Raw genomic sequence first — 892 nt, forward strand, 5'->3', positions numbered from 1 at the left:
CCTCCCTCAGTGCTCTCTCTGTCCTTCCCCCTCCCCCACTGCAGGGACACATGCACATGCACACATACCCTCCCACTCCTGGCCCTGGGGTGCTGCAGTCCAGTAATGCAGCCAGACACCATGTGGTGCTGAAGCGGCTGGCTGCCGTACAATGAAGCAGTGAAAGCTGCATTAGGCAGAGGCTTCCGGTTAGGGGGTAGGGAATGGGGATGGGGTGGGGCCAGGCTGGCCTTGCTGCTGAGTCCTGCTGGTTTCCTCTGGGTCCTTCTGCCCCTTGCTGCTGTCATCTCTGACAGGCAGCCAGGAGTAGATGAATATAAATTTTCTAAATATTTAGGGTCCCCACGGGCTGGATACAGTAGCCTGGCAGGCCGGATATAGCCTGTAGGCCATATTGCCCACCCCTGGTATAAAACACTAGGAATAGGTTGGACCTTTCTCAGTGGTTAGCCCACTCGGTTGTTTCCCATAGGTTTGATTTGCTTTGGCATCCCCCATTTCATAGATTCATAGATGTTAGGGTTGGAAGGGACCTCAATAGATCATCGAGTCCGACCCCCTGCGTAGGCAGAAAAAAGTGTGCTGGGTTCAGATGACCCCAGCCAGATGACTATCTAACCTCTTCTTGAAGACCCCCAGGGTAGGGGACAGCACCACCTCCCTTGGGAGCCCATTCCAGATTTTGGCCACTCTAACTGTAAAGAAGTTCTTTCTAATGTCCAGTCTAAATCTGCTCTCTGCTAACTTATGGGCATTATTTCTTGTAACCCCCAGGGGCGCCTTGGTGAGTAGAGACTCACCAATTCCCTTCTGAGCCCCCATGATGAATTTATATGCAGCCACAAGATCGCCTCTCAACCTTCTCTTTCAGAGGCTGAAGAGGTCCAGGCGC

Source organism: Alligator sinensis, unplaced genomic scaffold (genome assembly GCF_000455745.1).
Source record: "Alligator sinensis unplaced genomic scaffold, ASM45574v1 scaffold761_1, whole genome shotgun sequence".
NCBI lineage: Eukaryota > Metazoa > Chordata > Crocodylia > Alligatoridae > Alligator > Alligator sinensis.